The sequence below is a fragment of the Chlamydotis macqueenii genome, chromosome 11, assembly GCF_036417535.1.
Source record: "Chlamydotis macqueenii isolate bChlMac1 chromosome 11, bChlMac1.mat, whole genome shotgun sequence".
NCBI classification, from domain to species: Eukaryota; Metazoa; Chordata; class Aves; order Otidiformes; family Otididae; genus Chlamydotis; species Chlamydotis macqueenii.
This window is the reverse complement of record NC_141566.1, coordinates 22,706,301-22,729,783: the sequence shown is the minus strand read 5'-3', so window position 1 is coordinate 22,729,783 and position 23,483 is coordinate 22,706,301. Positions and strand designations below refer to the sequence as shown.

At 51.8% G+C, this 23,483-nt stretch overlaps 1 long non-coding RNA gene across 1 annotated transcript; it reads left to right on the top strand.

The window, feature by feature from the left end:
* Window positions 1-17,015: 17,015 nt before the first annotated feature.
* LOC147599439 (uncharacterized) lies at window positions 17,016-22,510 on the top strand. Its single transcript, XR_015259794.1, has 3 exons — window positions 17,016-17,318; window positions 17,610-17,722; window positions 22,058-22,510. It is a non-coding gene; the product is annotated as an uncharacterized LOC147599439 (long non-coding RNA).
* Window positions 22,511-23,483: the final 973 nt, after the last annotated feature.

The window sequence follows — 23,483 nt, the reverse complement described above, 5'->3', positions numbered from 1 at the left end:
GGGCTCAAGCCTTTTGTGGTAAATGCCGTTTGCTACTCTTCCAGAGGCAAAAGGAACCAGTGTCCAGCCTTGGCAGTCTCCTCGGGGCGAGGGTGCGCGGCTCCCGCAGACAGACGGACGGGGGACCTCCGACGGCCCCTTCCCACCCAAACCGCCCGATGACGCTGGGACTCGACGGCAGAGCGCTGCGAGCGTCGGGGAGGTCTCGGCCGCCCACTCGCGCTGCCACCGGCGGGGGGTGGGTCCTGGGGAAGGGCCCTTCAGCCGGGCTGGCTCTGCGGAGCAGCCCGCGCAGCCCCCTGCAGCCCCCCGCAGCCCCCCAGCCCCCGCAGGACCCGCGGCAGGGAGCCGCAGGCGGGAAGCGCTCGGGCTGTCTCCCGGGGACGGGGAGACAGCGGCTTCCGCGGAGCACGGACCGGGGAGGGCCCCCTCCGCCCCGCTGCCCCCCGGCGCTGGCAACGGCCCCCGCGCCAGGACCCCGCTCCCGCCCCGCCGCGCCACGCGGGAGGCGCCAGGGGGCGCTGCGGCACCGGCCGGCGCGGGTGTGCGGGGAGCTGGGCAGCGGCTGCGGGTCCCGGTCCCGTCACTGCCCCTGCCCCTGCCCCTGCCCCTGCCCCCCATCCCCAGCCCTGTCCCCGGCCCCCCGGAGGGCGGCCCAGAAGGGCAGGGGTCCAAGGTGCGGGTGGGGAGCGGTGCCGGACCCTGCCCGCCTCGTCCGGAGGCCGCGCAGCTGCGGCGCCCCCCGCGCCGCCCCCACCCGGGGGCTCTGCCCCGGCCGCGGCGCTGGATGCCGGCCCGAGCCCGCGCGGCGTGGCGTGGCGTGGCGTGGCGTGGCGTTCCGTGGGGCGCTGGATGCCGGGCCGAGCCCGCGCGGCGTGCCGTGGCGTGGGGCGCTGGAAGCAGGCACAAGCCGTGACCCGACACGGGCGAGTCTGTAGTTTTTTCGGGCTGCTTTGGGGATGGAAGGCAGGACGAAGGCTGTTATACCCGCAGCTCTCTGACCAAAGTGCTGGTTTTCAGCAGGGCTGGCATGGCGTGAGCCAAGAGGGATTTCTCAGAGAATTCCAAAAGTCCTATCCAAATAGGATTCCAGACCTGAGAAACACGATAGGAACTCGGAACCTGCTTGGGACATTTTAGCTCTCTACAGTATGAACAACTAAAAAGAAGTCTGTAAAGAGATAATGTGTGTGTGCATGCATGTCCCTGGAAGTTCACCCGCGAATCAAGAAACCGAAGGTCCTGATAGAAAGACACCCATCCTTTCTCAGTGTTCTGCCTCAGTTTAAATCACTCGCTGCTGATGCCAGTGCTGTAATGCTGGAGCTTTGCCTGCTGCCTTGGCAGAGATCTCCTGGGCCCCAGACATAATACACATCTGAGGAGCACTCTATCTCAGTTAAAAGAACACTTTAAAATAAGTAAGATAAGGTACCCTGACCCGGAGTTCCTAATGCAGCCCGGCTGGATAACTACCCTGGTTCCCCGGTTCCCAGAAGTGATAGCAGAGATCAACAGAGGAAGTGGAGCAATTATGTTCAAAACACTTTACTGACAGATCTTAACCAGCCAGCCTGGCAGAGAGGACTTTGGCAGGGGCTTTTGTGCTCACAACCGTAGCAAACAATCGATAGAAAAACTTAACTTCCTGGACCTGGGCTGAATGCTAAGTTAGCGAAAGAGCACCTCATTGTTACACTACTTTTTACAGGGAAGCCGTGGGCAGAGGAAATGTGACTCACTACAAACACTGGGATGAAAAGGCTCTGTGCAAATGAACAAATAAAGCACTTGCGAGTAAGCTCCACTGAGTGCCACTATCACATTCTTGTTGAGTCTCAGGACATTTCAGGATCCACTCCAAAAATTCTTTGTTATTCATATGACTAAAAATAGGTTGTGACGGCTAAATTGCGATGGTCAGCCAAAGCACCGAGTAGCCGGATACCACCGGTACACTGAACTTAAAACTTTGGACTCTTACAGAAAGACAAGGTAGGTGACAAATTTCCACAAAGTTGAACCAAATGTTGAGGGTATCAGTTTTTGTCCTCTGACATAACATCTCTCCAGCTCATGATTTGTTAGTAATAATATTGCACCTAAATATACACAAAAGCCCACAGTTGGAGAACACTTGCCCTGGGGAAGTTAAAACAAAGTGATGAATCCCACAGGTATTTTTTCGCGGTCATCAACATGTCCTCCAGAGCTTCACTGCTGTTCTGAAGGCTGTTTGGAACAATGTGCCATCTTTTTTCTCTATTTCTTCTCATGGGTGGGTGTGCTGTCTTTTGTCCACCTTCTTCTGAGTCCTCTACATTAGTCTCAGAATCAAGACTTGGTATTTTCCATATGGAAAGGGCAATGCGTGCAAGGTTTGTAGCAGCGTCTCGGTAAAGCTTTTCTGCAGGAGCAGGGTAGAGCTCCAGCCCACGGTGGCACCTGCTCACCTTCCGTATTGAGAGTAGTTCATTGCAAGAAGTTCTGTGAGTACTTTATGTGATGAATACAGCTGTACCTTGCCATTCACTTCCCTTTTTCTCTCCTAGCTAAAGCTCCTGTGTCCCTGCCAAGCAGAGTCAGGCTCAGCCACTCCCTCCTGGGACGTCCGCACCGCAGCACCCGGGCCCTGCGTGGGGAGCGGGGCTCAGCTCCGTGTGTGCAGAACGGTGACGGAGTCAGACCCTAAATAAATTACTGTCAATCATCACGTGTTTCCGCAGCTTTCGGGAGAGGAACAAGACCTTTCCTTGGCTGTGTGGGTGAATTCACAGAGCCTTTGCTGTAGCCTGCTGTGCCGCAGATGAACGCAGTCACAGCAAGGTTTGCCAGGGATGCGCCGAGGCTGCCACGCAGCAGATGGGCCCGACGGGACCAGCACCCCGGCGCCCAGGCAGCCCCGCCACCGCAGCCCACCGTCCGCCAGGCAGCACCCGCCTCTGCCGGAGAACAGGACCTCCCGGCATCGCCTTTAGCTCAGTCTCGAGAGCATCAGCTGTTGAGTGCCACCGGTCCTGCACTGAAGGTTGTCGGCTGCAGTGCGTTGCCATGTTTTATGGGGATCTTTTTGGAGGGTGAACACAAGTGGGAAAAGGGTTTCATCGTTTCAAAGCTTCAAAGCTTTCATCCAAAGTGTGTTATAAAAGCAAAACACACAGTTCTCCTTATGCATTTCTTCCCTTTTTTCTCTTTTTTTTTCTTTTAGATAGCAATGACAATCAGAAGCATTATTAAAAATGCTTTGAATCTGCTGTTGTCTCGAGTTGGAATGGCACTCCTGGGAGCTGCTTTATCACTCATTGCCAGCTCCTGCTCTCAAGAGTGATATAATTTACAATTCTTGTACTTACTCAGGGAGGTCATGAAAAAGTTAAAAGTTGATGAATTCAGGAAAATACCAGCCAAACGAGATTACTCACAGCCACTTCCCCAGGCTGCGCTCCTCGTGTTTGGAGAGATCTTCAGGCTGGGAGGCTGAAGCCAGGGCTTGGCAGGAAGGAACAACTTTGCCCAAATCCCAGAGCTGTTCCTCTCCTCCTCTCTCCGACGCACTCCAGAGTTAAAGTGGAGTCCTGGTCAGAGATCACCCCCAGAGATTTTTATCCTGTGTGGGATGAAACTGATGAGAGTGCTGTACTTGTTGCCCAAACGCACAGAAACTCTTCCTGGGGTTTAGCAGGCTGAGCACAGTATCATTATTGTCAGGACGGGTGACAATAGATGTCACGGCTAATTAGGACTCACTGCTTTAAAAAAATCAGAGGTTTTTTTCCAAGTATAAACATGTATTTAGGTTGCAGAATGCTGGCAGCTGATGGGGATGCCACAGGAGACAGTGGATGCTGTGAGAAACGCAGTCAAAGCTTGGTGAAAGCACAGGCTGTGCCGGGTGTGGTGGTGGTGATTGCCTTCAGGTGTCCTTGAGCAAGCTGCAGCCCATCACCTTCTCACCCAGGGCTCATTTCTAGGGAGCCCGCTCACCACAGCTCCTCTGGCTCCTCAGTGCCCTGCTGTCTTCTGGCTGCTCCCAGCTGGATCTGCCGTGTCCGGCTGCCAGAGAAGGGTGAGCTCATTGCCGCTGAGTGGCTTATTCTGATTTTTTTTCATGCTTCTTCTCCCATTTCCTGAGTTGGTCTCCTGCCCTGCTAGAGGACAGGTAATGATGAGCTTGCCTTAGAAAGCTTAAGAGAAGAGATGCTAAGCCAGATTCCTGTCTGGTTTGTCATGATACATACCAAAAGGTATTTTGGGGAAACATCCTTGATTTAGAGAGAGCCAGGTGCTGTGCAGTGTAAGTTCAGGTACAACTGGGTAACAGAAATTCAAGGACCATTTGTCTTCCCCCATGTCTCCAAGAAGAGGTTTCAGAGGTGTTTTTGGGGACCTGTTTTGGGGTTGGAGGTGTGCTTTGGTCTCTTGCTTTTCCTGCTGAGAAGAGCTGGCTTCCACCCTGGGGAACCCTCTTAGGGCTGAGAGCTGGCATGATAGTTTTGCTTCAGTTGTGGTTCCTCTTTTGAACAGCCAAAAACCACTTAAGTCTTGCCCAGGAATGTCTGTTCTCTCCTGGAAAGATTTTGTCAGTCTATGTTTTAGCCTTTGCAGTCTTGGAGTGTAACTGGTCAGCAGTGCGATTAAATATGGTTTTGCCTTTCTTTAATTTGCTGAGGCTGGCTGGGCAGCTGTTCCCAAAGCAGGGTACCTAGCAACATGCAGGCTGGGATGTTTTCAGTCTAGGAAACTCGTGTGATGTGCTAATGTCCCTGGTAATTAGTGTGTGTGTGTGTATAAATGTCGGTTCAATTTTCTTTGTGGTCCAAGATTTTTAGATGAACTGTGTCATCTTGTTCTTTCCTATAATAACAAATATCTGTCTATTAAAACACTTTTCTGTCCTCGTTATCACGATACTTCTGTGTCTGCCCTGAAGCGAGGAACAGCCCTGGTGTGGGTTTGGCCTTTGCTCCGAGGCTCTGCCCAGCTCCAGGTGCCTGTTTCCTGGCAAAGTCTCGATCCTTCCGGGTGAGGCTCTCGGACGCGCTGCCTGCCTGGGGTCCTGGGGCCGGTTACCGGGCTGGGCTGCGGTTACTGGGCTGGGCAGCTGGATCAGCTCAGGGCTCTGTTGTGCCCAGGGCTCAGGCATGTCCAGGAGCCGGGGGCGCGATCCTGGCCTTGGCACTTTGCCGAACGTCAGGTACCAGGAGCAGCTCGCCCAGCATCGCGCCACCGATGCCAGTGCCATCGTCCTCTGCTGGCTCTTCCCCCGGAGCTGTCACTGAAGTCCAGCTGGCACCTCTTGCCCTGGGCTACCAGACACTTTAAAATATGGCAGTTGAATTGCAAAAAGCTCTATTTTTGTTCCCTGTACAAAAAAAAAAAAAAGCTTTTTTTTTTAAAAAAAAAAGTTGAAAGAAAAACTAAACCTTGGCATGCATGTTAAAGAAAGCACAAATCACTTCAAATCTGAACCATGAAAGTTTTCCTGTTTAAAAAAAAAAAAATCCTATTTAATAATATTTTCCTATTGCGGACAACTCATTCTGCTTGAAAATTTTTTACATAGGAGTCTTCTGCTGCTCTTGGCAAAGAGCTTACTTGTGTATTTCTTTCATTAGGACACAGACGTCAGAGGGTGAACAAAAACGAGCCGTTATTTTCCTCCTTCTCCCTGTGCTGACTGCCCGTGCTCGGGCTTTCTCCCAGGTCTGGGCTTTGGACCTACCTGTATGCTCACATCACCAGCCTCATCAGTCTCGCTCGTTAAGTTAGCAAGTCAGTGATGAGAGAAACTCCCCCGCCACCTCAGATGGACCTTGTTCCCGCTCAGCGGTTCTCTTCCCTGGAAAATCGCTTCCTCCGGGGCCGCCTGTGTGACCAGGCAGGCGCTTGCCCTGTTTTCCTCCGGTAGCCTGTACAATTTTGAAGCTGCTGGATACACCACCACTTGGCTTTACTGATTTAAAACCATTCAGACTTGCTTTTAACGCCTTTGCTAATGAGCCTGCCAACCTAATAACAGCGTGATAGTCTCCTTTACTGGTTTTGGGAGCGCTTGGTAATACAACGTAAGCCACAGGAAAAAGATCTGGAAGGTGAAATGCAGAAGCAATGGGAAGAAAGACTTGTAAAAGTAGTGGTGGTGTTTTGCTAGGCCCAGTGAGGTTCACGGGAGGATCCCCGTGGCTTTTTGTTGCCTGATTTTAAAGCCGGTTGAAACAATTTTCAATGAGTTCTGCTCAAGGCTTCAAAAATCCTTATGGAACTTTGCCTGGGCCTGTGGGATGAGGGAAGAGGATTCACCTCCCCGTGAGTGTCGGTGGGCATCGGATGGCTCATTCTGACCAGGGTCTAGAGCGGTTCCCTGGGCTGACGGGCTTTGGGCCCTTTTCAGGTGTTGATGCTGCAGCAGTGTTTCACCATCAGGTAAGGTTTATAGCTGAAATCCTTTCTCTGCTGATAGTCAGGGGTGGAACATAAGCCAAGGGAAGATTTACTTTATCTTGTCAGTGTATCTTACTGATTTGCCAATCATTACATTTTAGTATGAAGAAGTAAATGGTTTAAAGCAACAATAAGCGGTGCCAGGAGCAGTGTTGCCCATGGGGTCCTCAAACATCTGAGCAAATGGGCAAGTCTACGAGACCAGCACTGACTGTGACTCTCTTAAATCTTGCCCAGCTCCTCAAATGACCTATCTCCAAACAAGACTCCAGTACAGGAAGGGCTCTCAGTAAAGGAGAACGGGCTCAAGAAGTGTGGCCAGACTGCTGGGAAAGCGGAAAAAGGTGTTTCTGGAAAGAGGGATTTCACCTGGAGGAGTTAAGGGTTTAGAATGCTGTTCCAAATAAGCATATGCTTTAGCTTGTCTGAGCTGAGCCAACGTCAGGATGGCATGAAGCCTGTGAGGAATAAATAGAAGTGATGCTGTGAGCACACAATCAGCTACGAGCCATCGGCATTCCTCTGCTACCGCATCATAATGGGAGCGGAGCATCTGGGCAGCATCATTCTTGAAAAGGGCTAGCATCTGCCAGACCGGGCGAAAACCATTGCTCTGAGTCCTTTTAAACCAGGGGTGAATCCCTCCCTGTGCGCTGAAATGAATGGGAGGCAACGTCAGTCTCTAGTTCCACAGCGTCAGAGCGTGGGTTCCCCTCCTTCACCCTCGAAAGTGTGTGTGTGTGTATGCATGTGTATGTGTACGTACATAAATATACGAGCCTTGTTTGAAATGCAGTCCCCTTCAGAGATACTGAATGTGAAGGGCAGATCTCTTCTGTCTTCACAGAAACTAGCAGAATTAGGCCACAAATGAGTTTGGTCTGAGATCTTAGGAGATTAGATCACATCTTGGCAGTGGTTGCAGTCACCACCCTTCCGTGATGCCTTGCGAGTTAGAATAAATACTGTACTGGTACTTCTGGGATTTTTCTCTGCTCAGTCATACCCAGAGGCTCTTAACTGGTATCACCAGGTTTACTTTAGTAATAAGCACAAAATATCTCTCTTTCTAGAAACTAAGATATGAAATTCAAGCCATGTGCAAGCAACTTGCTTCTCAGCAGCTTCATCTACTGTCACAGTCTGTTTAACGGACATTCCTCCTTGGTAAATCACAGCTTCTGGAGAACAACAGAGGTACAGACTCATGGCCAAACTGAGGAGCTCGTGGAAGCAGTGGCAGAGTTAGGTACTGGTGAGACAGCAACTGTCAGTGGAAATAAACATAGCTCGTACAAAAGCTTCAAGGGTGTGTGGCAGCTGGTAAGATGCTGTCAGATGAGACAACCAGAGCCTACTCTACCTGGGCTCTGAACTGCTCTCCTTTTGGCACAGGACCTTTCCGACTTGTTTTCCCCAGACCAGGCAAAACTTTGACAGCCCTAGGTTTAGTTGTTTTATAATATTTTTTTTTTTTTAGGTCTGGAAGCTTTGCAATCTACTTGCCATCCTTCCCATCACTTGAGGTGACTTTCCCATAACAGCACCTGCTTCCCCACATGTCTGCTGGGACCTTATCTTTTAAGTTTCCTTCTCCCTTTTTCTTCTTTTGTCTGCTGGTGATGCTGGACTAGTCATCCCAGGAATAGAGCTGTCAGGGGGAGGAGGGTGCAATGTTCCTTCGCAGTGATTAATGGGCAGTGTACTTGGACCTAATAAGTGAGATGAGTCTTTAAAAAAACATTCATCAAAGGGAAGAGCTTGTTGGTTGCTAATTTATGAGGGAGAGTCACTACCCTCCTGCTGTAGGCTGATAATCCGGAACTGACTCACTGACTAAAATTGTTTAAACCATGATATTCCTGAAGTATTACATTTCAGATCAAGGCTTAAAGGGCCAGGAGCGTAACTGGCTGACGCCCTTACATGTGTCACCATCTGTCTTGAGGGAGTATCGCAGGAGCAACCTCAAAACGCCCTAGCCATCGAGGATGCCTCTCCAGTTGCTCCTGTAACCCCAGTTTCCTCTGCTTTCCCATGAAAGGCACATGCTTTGGGAGGAGGCAGCATGCTTGGGAAGCTGGTGATCTGGATAGGACACAGAGAAGACATTCTTCCAGCAGTGTCTTCTGAGGGGCTCGGTCAGGCAAGCTGTGGCAAGGCGTGCTGCTGCACACGGGCAGAGCCGGGGTGATCCCGCAGCTGCGCTTGTACCGCGACTGCGGAATTCCGTCACTTCCCCAGCAAGGGGGAAGCCTTCCTCCTCTGTGGGAAAACCTCCTCAAAGGAGGTCAAAGAACAATCAGAAAAGTCTTTTTTTTTTTTTTTTTTTTTTTTTTTCTTGGAGTCTTACTGAGTTTTCTGTGAATTGCTTAACAAAAATTGAAGCACTTGAAAATGACACCAAAACTACCGTGAATTATATGTTTGGGTTTCTTGGTAGCCTGGGAATGGAAGCCTGCTGCAGCCCAGTTCTGCTGTTATTGATGCTATTTTAACTTTCACCTCTCACATGGAAAAAGTGTTTCCTTAGCCCTAGTTGTGGCCCTGGTCGTGCGTGAGTCCTGCATAGTGGAGGTCTCGTTAATTGTGCTCGGCCATCAGCGATCGGCCAATTAACAAACATGATTGTTATGGTTGAGGTTTCTTTGGCTACTAAAGTCATACCTCAGGCTACAGGAAAACTCTTGTAATGGACATACTTCTTGGAAAACTACAGGCATACCCGAAAGATCAGGAAAAATGCACTAGATAAATAGTCTCCTCCAAAATAAAATGAGAGAAACAGAAAAGGGAAATTAAGTGTTTTGGTTGTGTAGTGAGATAATCCTCCTCTCTCTCGACTCTGGATAACTGAGGCGTTAGTACCAGGGCAGTGTGTCCCCTGGACTGCCACGCTCGCTCCTTTTGGCTGTGTTTGAGGAGTTCAGCATCCTGTGCGTGTGCGACAAAATCCATCTTCTGTACAAACAGTTTTTCAGAGGAATTGTACTTCACGGACTGAGCTTGTTCAGAACTTCACAAGTGTCGGTCCTGACACCTTCCCCAGCTGAGATGTAGGGTTTTTTTGGCAATCCAGGCTTCTGCCAGCCGAGATAGGAGCTTCCAGTACATGCAGCATTGAAAAGGATGCCCAGCGATTGCCGAGAGCACTTGTTTTGTTCCAGTCTCAAGTATTGCTGGCACGCTGGCTGCGGCTCAGCCCTGTGACAGCTGGGAACCAGCTCACTGCTCCTGGGTGTCAGGCGTGTCACTCGGCAAAAATAAAAGTGACTGAGAAAGCCCTGCCTTCTGGGAAACCAGAGATACTGTCTCCGCGTGTCAGAGCTGTGACTGTGTCAGGGAGCGATGTTATCGTTTCCCCCTGGCGTGATGTGCAGGGTTTGTACCAGCATGCTCCCGCGGACACGGCAAACCCTGGTGCAGTGCCCATGGTGCGTGGCGGCAAACCCTTGCCGAAGGCAGAGCCGTGCGGAGCCCGTGGTGCGTGGCGGCAAACCCTTGCCGAAGGGAGAGCCGTGCGGTGTGCGTGGTGGCAAACCCTTGCTGAAGGCAGAGCCGTGCGGAGCCCGTGGTGCGTGGCAATGGTGCCTGGGCTGCTGCCATGGCAGCTGGTCCCACCGCCCAGACCGGCGACTGGCCTGGCAGATGGACGGAGCGTGCGGTCACTGCCAAGGGGCATGGCAGTGCCTTTGGGCTGGAGGGAAGGGGCACCAGCGCAGAAACTCTGAAGGCGCGTTGCTGCCGGATAGAAGAGGAGGGGAAGGCAGGCTTTCCTCGCTCTGCTGCCTGGGCAGCCCAGGTGTTTATTAAAAAGGTTTTGTGGAACAGAGCAGAAGATGTCGGCGCAGTGTGCTGTAGGTCTCTGGCCACCTGAAAAGGGCGCCTGGCACTGGGGATGTGGAGGAGAGGGTGGTTTGGAGACAGGACCTCTGGGCTCTTGCTCCCACGTTAATACACATTCTCCCTCTTTGCCCCCAGCAAATCACTTAATTTCTCCACTCTCTCCTTTCCATAAAATGAGGTTAATTATAGCAATCCCTCTGCTTCACAGGAGGGCTCGGTGTGAATCAACCTTTGCCAAATAATGAGACTTAAAAAACATGGTATTAGTGTGGAATAAAACTGCTGCAGAGCAAATGCCGTTTTAAAATCTGTGAGATCTCAGGAGTGAAATAGATGAGCATGGTGGGTCTAGACTGAGGAACACGAATTAATGTCAAAAAGATCTGGGAGTTTGTGTGATCTGGACTGGGATGCCTGTGGCTGGTACGGTGAGACCGTGGGGTTTAAGGAGCAGGGCACTGGGTTTCTGCGGAAGACAGGAAAGGGTTAATTCTGTCACTGGAAATGGAAAGCAGACCCCAAGTTGATGGCAAGGATCCTAGGGGTTTTTTGGGTTGTTTTGCATTGTCAGGTTAATATTGAACACTGTGATTTGAAGAGAAATGTTCATAGCAGCAGGCAGAAGTGATCTCCCTCGCTTTCTGCCCTCCAGCTAACACAGAAAGCCTGGTCCAGCGTTCATCCCTGTACCAGCACTGGGGTGAGGAAGATAAACGAGCAATTCATGTTGTTGGACTGGATTCTGTGTTCGTCAGTAATTCCAGAGTAGTTCCTGAATTAGTCTGTTACTAATAATCTATTTTCACCATAATTGGGAGGACAAGAAGTTCTGGCAGGTGGTGCATGAGACATACAGGAGAAAATGATTAAAACGGAGCCAAAAATATCGCCATACTAGAGTCGTGAGTCAGATCCTGACCTTTCAGACACGCACCGCGGGGACTGAGCTCATGTGGACGGGATCCCAGGGACCCAGGTGAGTGTAACGGGACAGCGCAGCGCCGCAGGCTCCTGGTAAAGCGGGGCGCTGGGGACGTCCCGCGGGGACGCCGGCATCCGAAGGGCACGGGGCTGGGGACAGCAGCAACTTGTAACTTCCCAAGCACGCAGAGCAGCCATGGTCCCTGCAGTAAATTAACGCTGCTCGCCGTTCCGCAGCGGGAGCGTGCAGAACAGCAGCGCACGATGGAAGGGCCCGGCGGTGGCCAGGTGATGCTCTGCGCTTTGCTCCCGCTGCGACTGTGGGAGACGCTGCCGGCACACCTCGGTGGAGCCGGCGTGGTCTCCCCAAAGCTGGAAGATGGAAGGAATAATGGGAAGCTTGTCTCCGTATTTGGCTCTCAAGTCCGGAGTCACTTGCTTTCCCTCGGGTCTGTGGGTGTTTGACCGTGGATGTTTCATGGGATTATGGGCACAACTTTCTCCCTTCCAAGAACAAATTACTCAGCCAGATAAAACAAGCAAAAGACACTGGCTGAGCTGATTCATAGGGAAACAATTTCCTTTCTATTTTAGCACCATACCAGCAGGAAACTGCAGGGCGATTTGCCAGAGGGGCATAGAAAATGAGAGTAGGTGCAGATTATCCAGCATTTCCTCGGTGTCTGATAACTCCTTCGCAGTATTAAAAATCTGTGAGTAGGTTTATGCTGCAGAATATGATGTAGAATAAAGAGATTCAGCCTCATCTTTAAGCTTCAAAACCAGGAGGAGCTCAAACAAAGCTGTCTGGAGCTCAGTGCAGTCTGATGTACATCGCTGGGAAGCGGTGCCTGAAGGGAAGCAAATCTCACGGTGCTCCCCGCCGCCTTCCGACGCCGGGGTTTGTGCACGAGCTGCTGGCCTCTCCCCGCCCCGTGAGCCTTTCCGGACACCTCTCTCCTCTGGTTTGCACAGCTCTCGCACCTCTGAGCGCAGCTGCGTACTGTGAGAATTCAGCGGCGTCAGGCTGTCCTGCAGCGGCCGCCCTGTGTGCCCCTGCTCGCCTGGCTCTGTCCCAGTTAGGGACCTGCAGTGCCCAGAAGATGCTGTTTGGTGATGCCTGGGTGTGCCAGTTCCGAACTCATGGAAATTCGGCCCCTTGGGTTTCACCCCTGGCTGCCGGTGGTGGGGAGGCTCCTGGCAGCTGCTCTGCGTCGGAGCCTCGGGCTTAAGCAGCAGCGGCTCTGACGGCCTGTGGGGCTCAGGAGAGGAGAAAAGACGCTCTGAGGGAGTGAGCTATTCTGCATTCTCTCTGAGTTAAGTAGACTCTAAACTGCTTCTCCACTTAACGGCTCCAAAAGAGATTCCCCCCCTATCTGTACTCATTATTCTGTCTCTGGGCTGCGTGTGGCCGGGTGCGCGGTGATGCGTGGAGTTGGATCATCCTTTTCCTGCTTTCTCCCGTGTCAGGACTGTGCTATTTTGAGCAGGGGATAGAAGAACATCGTGGCTTGGTCAGATGATGGGAGATAGCACAGGGCAGGGCAGCTATTGGAAGGGAGAGGAATTATTTCGACATCACCAACAGAGCAAAATGAAAGACATATGCTGTCTGAGTAATCCAGCATTAAAGATGTTGATGTGTGCTAAAAAAAAAATCATTATAACTATACACGGGTATTTCTTTTCTTCTTTCTGCTCTGATCTCACTCCAGTAGTGAAATAGCCCGCAAATAGAGGTACAAATTTAACCATTTGTTGCAGTCCGTTGCCTACAGCCCTAAAAGACAATTACATTTTCTGAAGAGGTCTGGCTCCCTAGCACCCTTCAGAGGAGAGGACACACAGCCTGCAGTGCTGACAGGCGCATTGAGGAATACCCAGATCAGGTGTATCTGCAGTTACCTCTGCTTTTGTGTTTTGAGGGCACGATCATCAGTGTCTGTGTGCAGTTAGAGCGCTAAAAGCAACGCGTGTGCTTAGGAATGGAAAATGAAAACACGGGGACTGGGTTACGTTAAAGGGCGCAGAGCAGACGAGGCTGAGCCTGAAGGAGGGGACCCGGGGAGCAGCGTGCCCCATCACCAGCGAGGGTTCTTCCTCCCTTCCTGCGTCCCCTCTGCCCCATGCGGGAGGTCAGCGTCGCTAACGCTGCCCCTTTGGCTGTCCTTGCAAACTTCTCGTATGCTTTTGTAATTTTCTCAAGAAAACTCATTTCTGTCTTTCCTAGCTTGGGAGGAAACGGAGAGCCCTTCTCTACAGCTCAAGGTGGAGGAGCGCAAGGATGGGGATGGTGTTCTGGCATCTTAATGAAACAAATCCTCAGGCTGTCTCGTTCCCAGGAAATCTCTCTTCTACCCCAGTGATAAGCTGCCTCAGCATCCAGGGAGACTTTACTTGCAGCTCCAAAAGCACTTTCACAGCCCGTGAAGAGCTGCCCTGTGTCTTCTGGTTCCCTTTGTGTTTGGTACTTGTCAGAGTTCAGATTAGGGTTAGCTGCTGAGCCCTGCAGAAGAGGGAGGGTGTTGATGCAGCCTGTAAAAGGAGATCTTGCGTGTTCCAAAACGTTTGGGAAACAGGCAAATGCACGCGGATAACAGCATCAAAGCCAGCATTGTACTGCTGGTATAACGTACAGCGCTTGGCGGAGGAAGCAGATTTCCGAGGACAGTTGTGCTTCCGGAGGAGAGCGCAATCCCGCCCGGCGTGCCTGAGCCCCGGCAGCCGTGCTGGTCGCACCCCAGCTGGGTCGGCAGCTGCCAGCGGCACCAGCAGCTGCCGGGCAGGACGGGGCGCAGAGCTGGCCCGGCGCTGGCACCCTGTGCGGAGCATGGCCAGTGCTGGCCAGGATGGGGCTTGGGGTTTCCTTGAAATTATTTTGACGTTCTTTGAAGTACTATTACACTTAACAGCTTTTCATTTTAATGCATTGACTTCTAGAAAGGAGGCATGAGCTAACATGGAGGAAAACCATTGTTTGATCTACATTTGAAGTTTTGAATACTCATTGTTTATCTCCAGGCCACCCCAGAGGCTCCAGGATGGCATCCAGCAGTAAGAGCTAAAGATTGATTCAGAGCTTTTATTAGAAAAGTAGATATTTCTGAACAAAAATGCCTATGTGAGAAATTTGAATGTCACCCGGCAGAAAAAAATCCATCATACCCTGGCAGCTCGTCTCCAGAAAGCAACTGCATATTGATAAAGTGTTCATTAAATAGATGTTATCCAGTCCCGGTGGGGAAGAAACAAGCCCTGACGGAGAAATAATACTGGACTGTGTAAATGAAGGCTATCGTAAACCAGACACGTAGGCAGCAAGGATTCGCATTGCACGAGAAATCTTCGCTCTGGCATTTATCAATTGTCGTGTCTTTGCCTTTGCAGCCTTAGCAAGTGCTCCACCGAGGCACCTTCCCGAGTCGGGATGGCCCTGAGCTCGGGGAGGGAGCTGCGCTCTGGAGCCGTGGTGCCATGCTGCGGGAAGCTGCCGCTGGCCCGGCCCCTGGCCAGCAGCCGCTGCTGGGGCACAGCTGGTTCTGCGGAGCAGGAGCCACCAGAAGACCTGCGGCGTGGTTTGAGTTGTAGGATGGTGTTGCTGTGCTGTTCCTGTTTCCCCAGGCATACTCACAGCTGTTTATTTTTTAAGTCTTCCTTTCAAATGTGTTATAGGTGTGCGATCCCAGTCACATATGAAGGAGAGAAGAGACAGCTGTTGGCTGAGCAGCCTGGCAGAAGAATCTCGCTGCCGAAGGTCTTCATCCTCATTGCCGTGGCAGTGAAGGTACTCGGGTGGCTTTGCAAGCCGCTTCCGTCACTTCATTGCCATCCTGACTGACTGGAGCAGAAAACAGCGGCTGGCGTGATGAGGAGATGCGGAGGTGCAGCTGCCTCGCAAGGCACCCCTGGCTTTAGCGATCTTCTCTGGCAATGAGCTGCTCGCATGTGGGGAAGCTGCCAGTTTATTCCCGCTTCAGCTGCAAACTGAGCAGAACATCAGCCCCTCTTTGTTCGCAGCTCCGTGCAGCTGTGACAGCCGTTTCTGTACCCTCTCCTCTCCTGAGGTGAGCAAGTGTTGTGTCCTGAATGGGAACGGGAGGGCTCAGTCTGCGAGAGCAAGCAGAGGGCACCAGCCCTGCCTCGTCTCCGCTCTCCTACGCGGTCTCCGATGTTGGCAACAGCTGACTGTTCATCGCAGGAGGATTTTGGGGTTCAGGCCCACAAGGCAGGTTGGGCTGCTCTAAGCCAGCTGTCCCTCCATCCCAGCAGGCCACCTCAGTGACCAGGGTCGCTGACCTGCACTCTCTTTCTTCGCTTAGATTATACCCTGTTGATCAGCACGAATTAACTGAATAGAGAGGAGAAAATTGCTCCCCAGGCCCAGCACTTGGCAATACATTTTCTACGTAAAAAGGAAATGGCTGTGTCTTTAGTTTCAAGTGTTCATACTCTTAAACTAACAAAGAGGTTCCCGGTATTCCTCCTCTGCAGCCGTTCATTTGCCTCTGGGAAAGGTCTGGCTTCTGTGCTTGCCAAGCCAATCAATGAAACAGAAAACACAGAACATTAATGTGTGTTTGAATCCCAGCTGCTGTATAACCACAGGAAAAAAAAAAAGATTAAAAAAAAATATTAAAGATACGTCCACCTGATCCCTATGGCCACTTGGCTGCGAGTGCCTTCATCTAGGGAGAGAAGCAGAGGGGACTTCAGTCTGAAATTTCCTGACTCAGATACCAGCTAGGACAGCGAAAGAGCTGGAAGATAAATGGATAGGACCTGAGTTCCAGGTTGGATAAGCCCCAAACACACAAATGAATCCATCACCCAGGGTAATGAAGCATGGCTGACGGGAGCAGCGTGTTGCCAGGGAGGCGGATGAGCAGACAATTCGGGCAGGCTTTCCAGGCGTCCCGGCGCTGGCCTTGGCGCCGAGGAGGACGGCGTTAGGCTGACTGAAGGCTTTGAAATCCTGCTCCGCATTTCCTCCTGGGAAAAGCCTTCATCATCAGCGATTTTCTTGGCGTCTGTGTTTTTGCCCACAGGAGACTCCTGCAACATGCGGGTCTCCTGATTTTGCCACCAAATGCTCTGCGGCCTCACGCTCCGGGGTTCGGGCAGGCGCAGGGCAGCCGGAGGGAGTGGGCAGGACCTGCCAAACACTGCGCCCTTCACCCCGTCCTGGGGAGTTCCGCGGAGAAGCCGGGCCGTGCGGTAAGTGGCAGGGCTGTGGAGGGCTGGTGCCTCCTCTCGTTAGCAAAACAGTGCAAAAGCAAGAAAGGGTTTTGTCATTTTTGCTCTCACATCTGGAAAGCGAGGATCCCACAGGACTGTGATTGAGATCAGTCCCTTGAGCGAGAAAGCAGAACCGAAGCAGGAAACCAGCATTCCTGGGAGCTCTGCCTGTGCCAGAGGTACCTCGGCCTCAGAGCCAACGGCATCGCCTCCGCTCCAGCAGGTACCGGGCAGTGAGCAAAGCTCCCCTAAATCTGGACAGGAACCTGAGCGTTTCAAAAACATTTCGCTGCTTCATTTGAACCCAGTGGCAAGGAGAACGTTTTCCTCCTTGGCCGGGGAGGGGGAGCAGCCCCTGCAGAAACCCCACAACCCGACAGGCAGTGGCGGGGATGCGGTGCGATGCTCTTGCCGCACGCCGGCCGTGGTGGCTGGGTTGTGACCCCCGCAGCCGGCGCGAGGCCTCCCTAGCTGTGCTTGCTAGTAATACGTATTTTTTGTCTTTTTGTGAGAACCTAATCTTCTGGACGGGGAGTAGTAAAGCTGCCTGTTTTTTCCCTCAGCTGAGTTAAGCAGGAATTTAGCAGAAGCTGGCAAACGCTTGCTGTGGCCCTGGACATCACGCGCCCAAAGGAGCTTGCGGGTGAGTGTCCGGGGCGTCCGGGCAGCAGCACCCGGAGCTGGGGTCGCTCCCTGCGGATGTGCGCCCATCACCCCCGGTCCGGATCTCTTGTCTGCGGGAGTAGGCTCCAGCGGTCACGGGCAGGGTGAGGCTGGCGGTTATGGACCAGAGAACTGCGAACCAGCAAGAGGTGGTGCACATGAGCATCTCCTCTCCATCATTGCTGACTCCTGCACTTGTTCCCCAGTGCCAGGTGATTTAAGTTTAAAGTGCAGAGCAGCAAGGGTGCAAAATCCACCCGGGGCCGCTGCTGGAGGAAGGCAGCAGATGGCGAAGGAGCCTCATGCCCACACTGCTCTGAGCATGTGGCTCCTCGGGGAGGAGAAGGGGAAGGGGCTGCCAGGTGCCTGCCTTCCTTCCCAGTTTAAGCACCCTGGTGTCTTTTGGATACCTGGTCTTTTAAGAAACTACCTACAATAGGAGTAGCTGCCTTTTTAAATTTTGTATTTCTGTTGTTTTGGTTTGTTTTTTTTTTTTCTTATAGAAACCAGTATACTAACATCACAGTGAGGAGGGAAAAATCTGCCCAACTTCACCCAGCAGTGAAATGCAGATTGATGGGCCTCACACTTGCACTGTGTGAAAGATTGCATTTGGGTAAGTTGTACAAAATATTGCAGATGAAAGAGCCAAAGCTTGCACGTGCGATGTTTTGCCCAATAATCAAAGCTGGGAGCAGCCTTCCCAGAGGATGCTGGCTGTGTCCTGCGGCCGTACGCTGGCTGGGTGGTTTGGGTGTTTTTCTTGCCTGGGCTGTTTAGGATTCTGTACCAGTAGGGAAAGAAATGGAAAACTACTGCCTTGTGCACAACTGTTACAGAAATCTCAGTCTCCAAGCACCCTGGAGAGCTTTCTGTATTGTTTGATCCCAGGTTCAGAGGTTGCTCCCCCGTGCTCTTATTTAGCTCCTTAGACCTGGGATTTTGAGGTTCTGGTTTTCTCAAGCGCTGCATGTTGATAAGAGGCTGTAGCCCCTGAACTGTTTGTTTGCTTAAAGGCGCAGAGGTGTGAGCATGGTGCTGCATAACCACGTGCCTCGAGCTGCGGGATTTTTCCAGCCCTCCAGGAAAGTCCCAGCGCTGCTCAGCAAACCTGAGGCTTTGCAGGACGCTGAAAAGTGCCCCTCTTCGATTCGGATCAGTTCAGTCATTCCTCTCCTGCTGCAGGGCTTCCCCGAGAACTGCTCGGAGCCTGCAGCCCGGCCGCGGTTGCGTGTCCCACGCAGACGGACGGATGCCATCCCCGGGCAGCCCGGTGCTCTCCTGGGGCTGGCTGGGCTGTCCCTGCCCGCGGTCCCGCAGCAGCTCAGTTTCTTCAAGAGCCTTTGTGGGGAAACCCAGCTGAAGTCAGCCCGGGGACCCAAACCGGCTGTGCACAGGGCATCCTGCGTGTCCACATCGCCTCCTTCAAGTGAGGAGACCTTGTTTCTGAAACCAGGGTGTCCGGGCTTTTCCTCCAGTCAATCACAATTCTCAGTGTATGTGTTAATCCTGTTCTTCAGGCTGCTTGGAAGGGAAGTTGGATGTAAAATAACCAGAATTGCCCCTGGAACCCTAAAACAGGACGCCACGTTTGCTGTTTTCTGTTCCTGTGGCAGTAAGGCAGGTTTAACTTATAAATTCAAAAGCATGATAATCAGTAATTTTAGTTTTGAGCTCTTTAGAGCTCCTGGAGAATTGCCATTTGGAGTGTGCTCTTCAGATTTCATTATTTTAATTTCATAACATCTTCTGACTGAATTAGCTGAATATGAAATGCTTCAGAGCGAGTGACCATCAAGACCCCCCTCCTCTCCTGATTGTTTTTGCTTCTGTGCCATTTGTTGGCATATACAGAGCGATGTGCTGCTCAGACCCCTCCCGTCATCCACTGGATCTCAGCTCTGCCAAGGCTTTCGCCACCATCCTCCCTGCGAGCATGCCGCTGACTCGCTTGGCTCTTTGCCGTTCAGAACGGCGCCAGAGCATCAGCATCCCCGTGCTCTGCCCTCGGGTTTTCTGACCCAACGCATCCCTCAGCAGCTGCCCACAGAGATGTTTGCCACCGCGGTCAGGTACCCAAATCGGGGGGCTGGTGCGTGACTTGGGCCTGGTTAGAGCGTGGGAGGACACTGCGGTTCCTGTCAGCTTCTCTACACGACCATATCCAACTGCTTATGCAACTGTTGGTGTTATCGCCTCTCTTCCTTTGGTCAGAGCTGCACAAAGGGACAGAGTTTTGAAGAGGTGTATTTTACCACTACTTTTTGAGTCTCATCTTTTGTTCCTCCCTCCCTTTGGTATGTGAGTCATCCCAGCAAACCTCTCATGCCTTTAAATTAATCAGGCCTTTAAGGGGAAGGGAGGTGATGAGCCGCTACAGGATGCCGTTCTTCAAAAGCCAGGCGAATGTACAGCAACCGCTGAGGTGCTACCGAGTGCTCCTCGCCTTGTCAAACGCATCCGGATCTCGGGCTCTGCCTCCTTGGCTCCTGACGGGCGAGGTGCAAATGAGAGGTCTCCACGCTGACCGCCGGCTCTCTTCCCTGCCACTCTGACACCTTCAAAAGGGATCCGTGTGACAGCTCTTCTGTTGTGAAGGCTTGCCGCAGAGCTGCAGTTCTCTGGCCTCAGGTCAGCAACGCGCGTGCAGACAGGATTAGTTTTAAGACCGTGAAGAGTGAGTGACTTCTGAACATTTCACCAAAGGCGGCAGGGTGCCCTGTGAGCTCAGTGAAGGGTGGTTTTAAACGCAGCTTTGCCTGGCCTCGCCTGAGCTTGGAAGCGTCCCTGTTCACTGTTTCTGTATCTTCACGGCCAGGCTAAAAGCAACATGCGCTGGCCGGTGCACCGAGGGGTCGGGGATGGGAATGGACGCGCGCAGTAACAGACGTACTCTACAGTACATACAGTAACTCACCTGTACGTCACACACGCTTACCTTTCTGCTCTCTGTCGAGTCACGTTTGTTGGCAATGAGTTTTCTGCTAAGGAAAACACATCTGGGAGGTTTGTTCTTCTCTCCTGCGCCCCTACGCAGAGCGCGGGGAGGAACTCGCCACGACCCTCCTAAGAGAACGACGTGGTAAGGGGCGTTAAAGGCTCGGAGGCTTCTGGAGCCGTGCATCTACCGCAGCAAGGAAGGTGCGTTCGTCAGAGTGTGTTGGCAGGTTTGGTCTTCCCAGGCACACGGGCTGTCCCGATCGAAGGGCGGGAGGCTGCCAGCCCGCACGACGAGCCCAGCTGGAGCGCTGGGAGGCACGGGTCGGAACTGGCTGGCTGCCCATGTTATTTGCTGGTTTTTCATACCACCGCGGAAATCCTGCGGCCAGCTCTCGGGCAGGAACTGAACATGCTGTCGGTGGCATTCTGTGTAATTTTGAGCAGGAAAAAAAAAAATCAAGGCTGAAGATCCAGACCCCAGTGGAATCACTAGACAATACCCGTCAGCTCAGGGAGAGGGCAGATTTACAATGTCACATTGGTTTTCTTTGTTCTGTCACCCAAGCCTTTCAGATGAAAATTCAAGGACTATCAAACCCATTTTAAAGCCTTTCTTTTCGAGCCGCTCTGAAGTTCTGTTATTAGTAGCTATTACATTCTTGCCATTTGAATTTTGAATAGCAAAGGCTAAATTGTAACTGTCCACAGAAAATCAGATGCAATTGCTATTGCATCGTTGCTCTTTTCTTATTTCTCCTATTGAAGCCCATTTTGTAAAACTTACCCCTCCACCCACTTGCCTGTGATGAATGTAAGTGCCGTTTGAAATACATGCCAACGGCAGGCTTTAATCTGAAATAATGCATTTGGAAGCGCTGTCCCCGTTCAGATGGGCAGCTCGGGCTGGATCATACCCTGATCCCAGAGGAATTGGGCCTGGGCATCACTGGAGAATTAGATTGCACTTCCCAGATCCTGCCACCTGGATTTTAATTTGACTTAAGACAGCAGATGAATTTAAAATCTAGTTGTAATTTCTGTTTTAAATGTGAAATGTCAGTCGTTTTAGAAATCTGGCGTGTTTATCACGGGCTAGGAAAGCCTCTACATGGCTGCTGCGGGCTGGCCTGTGGTCCTGGCTCAGTGAGCCGAGCTCAGGTGCCACTGTCAGACGAAGGGAAGCGGTGGGGTGCAGAGGATCCTGCCCTGCGGTTCAGAAGTTACAGATTCAGCGCCCGGCTGCGCTGTCGGCACCGCAGGCAAACCCCAGCGGGCTTTGGAAATGGTCTCGGGAGCGAGACCGGGTGAATGACCGACACGTCGCTCGACTCCACGCGTCAAGCAGCGTGTGCAGGTATAAGGCTTGGTGATAAATATTTTGGAGCTCAGCTCTACCTTTTGTGCCTTAGAATCTGATGGAGTAGAGGTCAATATTGGGGAACGAAAGGAGTTGTTCTCGCAGCTCATCCATTGCAATGCCTCTGGTGCCCATGTCCCTGGTATTATTAATTCATCTGTCTGGAGGCCACCTAGCCCTCCAGGAGACAGACACCTGACATTTAAAAGTAAGACACAAGAAGCACAGACACTGAATGCCCTTAATATCTCCAGCCTGCCAACCTCTGCAGAGACAGGCAGGTAACTTGAACTTTGCCCAGGATAGATAGGCAGAAAATTCTAAGTAGTTTTATTCCACAACACAGCCATTCCTGCTCCTAAAGTGTTTTCGAATAGGTAAAGAAGCAGGCAAGTGGCAATTAGAGATCTGTCCGATGAAATGGAAAACCAAGCACTGACAGCTCCGTAGCATGTCCGTGGGACAGGAGGTGGCTGGCGTGGAGCAAAGGCATGAGTGCGCAGGGTCAACGTCAGTTAAAGCGTGAACGTTGTGGGAACCTTATACCACTGCATGACGTGTCATTGCTATGAATTCTTTTAAACAGCTTGATTTCAACCAAATGCTTTGAACCATGCCTTTGGGAACAGATTTTAGTCTCCGCTTGGGTTTCAGGTTGCGAGCTATCCGAGACATTCAGTTCATCAAGGCATTCAGGCGCGTGCATGAGCATTGACTGGGGCAGAACACCAGACCTGCCGCCGCACTGGGACCGGGGATGATGCTGCTGGACCACCTCGGCCAGCAAGTGCCCGCTGGAGGCCGTGCGTGGGCCAGCTGAGTGTGGAAGGTCAATGTTAGCCACCCAGCAAGCGTATGGAGAGAGCGGGCTGGAGAAGGTGAGCAGCTCCTGGTCAGTCCCTTCCCTCCCCTGTCACCGAGCAGAGGGGCAGCACCCCGGGGCGAGAGGAAAAGCCAGGAGGAGGAGCGTGAATCCAGCCTCTCACTACCCTGAGCTCAGGAACCGAGCCAGCCGTAGGGTGTGAGCGGGTGGTCGTGGGGCCAACTGCAGAGGGAAGAATCTCTCCCCACTCAGGAGGGACAATAAGGATTTTTATTGTACAAAGAAGGGCTAGACACGCGATGATGATGCACAGAGTTTTAATTCTTCAACTGGTGACTGCTAGAGTGTTTCAAGAGGTTCTAGCACATACTTGTAATTAAATATTTGCACCTGGAGAAAGATAACATGCCTGGGATCTTGCTGGAAATTTGATTAGTCTGAACTCATACCTTTCATCTCTGAACACACTCGCAGTTATAAAGCTGGTAATAATATGTGCCAGGCAAGAAAAATGAGAGGATAATGAAACGACTCTTCAGCTGCATGGGAATCTCACAGTTGTGATGAGAGTGACTTCAGGGAGAAAAAAAAAAAAGCAGAAGCCTCTTTTTGTAATGGTAATAAATGTACAGTATGTCCTTTCTACAGCCCTTGGGCAAGAAAATAGTACAGTAAATGCAGGACTGCGTTCTGCTTCTCCTGAAAGCAACTGGAATTGTGCCACAGCCTTGAACTGCAGCAGCTTTGAGACCTTGGGACGCAATAAATATAAAATTTTGAGCAAATAACTGGTTTCCTGGAAACACGCACATCAAATGTACATATTTTTCCTCCCACAGGAGGAATTCCTCTCTCGGTCTAGGTGCTCTTTTCCTCCTCTTTACTAGGAAGATCTTCACTGGCTTCTCAAAAAGCCTCTGGCTGATGTGGTGCAAGCTGGGATGCTCAGTCTGCTTCATGGCAAACAGATACCCAAACTGGAAAAAAAAAAAATGAAAATCTTTACATTCTCATCACTGTTTTCTTGCCTCAACAGAGGATGAAACATGGCTGGAGAGCAGGGTGCACGCTAGAGCCAGACTTAGCCCCATGCGTGGCAGCTCCGGCTTCAGGGTGTAGGAGAGGGCTCACGCTGGGTTACTGCTCCCCAGCACCACCTCAGCTTCCCGGGATCCGGAAACTGAGCTTGAGGATGCTTCTGTATTATTGGTGTTTAATTCTTGGTAGTAACAGCTCCTGCAGGCTAGTTCATCTTCC